This window comes from Egretta garzetta, unplaced genomic scaffold (genome assembly GCF_000687185.1).
Source record: "Egretta garzetta isolate BGI_Z169 unplaced genomic scaffold, ASM68718v1 scaffold230, whole genome shotgun sequence".
NCBI lineage: Eukaryota > Metazoa > Chordata > Aves > Pelecaniformes > Ardeidae > Egretta > Egretta garzetta.
This window is the reverse complement of record NW_009258281.1, coordinates 2038808-2039471: the sequence shown is the minus strand read 5'-3', so window position 1 is coordinate 2039471 and position 664 is coordinate 2038808. Positions and strand designations below refer to the sequence as shown.

Genomic DNA, 664 nt, shown 5'->3' with positions numbered 1-664 from the left:
TGCTGCTGCTGTCTGAAGGAATCTCTCAACTCATTCTGTCATTTCTGTTGTGCATACACCCGTTTATATTTTTTGGTAGAAGCTGGAGTTCCCAGGTGGTTTCCCATCCAATTCCTAGACAAGCTAAGAAAGATATAGTTTCCAAATGAGGCAAAAGAAGGTGTGTTTAGTCTGGTATGTGCAAAGACCCAACTGTGCCATTGAATCTCTTTAATTACTTTTGTAATAGTCACTCTCTGTGTCCCATTTTCCTCAGCTGTAAAATAGTGATTAAGCCTGTAAGGAATCCCACAGTTAGTGTGGGACTCAGTTCTGCTAAACACTTTTTGAAAGAGGTGCGGTTTTATGGGAAGTTTTCCTCTAGGCTGCCTGTTTCATATCTACCTCTTCCAGCACAATTTATGCCTATCCCTGAGGTAACTGAGACCACAAGTGTCTTTCTGATTCACAAGTTCCTCTCTTCTTGTGTCCTACAGTGGAATGGACTGGTATTTTGAATTCTGCTGTCTGACACCAGTCCAACTAAGCATACACATATTTTTAGTGGCTTAGCTATACAGTTGCAACAGAGGTTAAGCACCTATCAAAGGTCGCAGCTGGATGAGACCCAACGTACTCACCAGCAAGCCTTGAGCAAACATTGAGGAGAGAGGTGATACTTTCC

General features: G+C 42.5%; 1 protein-coding gene across 1 annotated transcript in view; it reads left to right on the top strand.

Annotated features, from left to right (window-relative positions):
• The window catches only part of CPS1 (carbamoyl-phosphate synthase 1), a 93678-nt gene that overhangs the window by 7494 nt on the left and 85520 nt on the right, over positions 1-664 (top strand). The window lies entirely within an intron of this gene.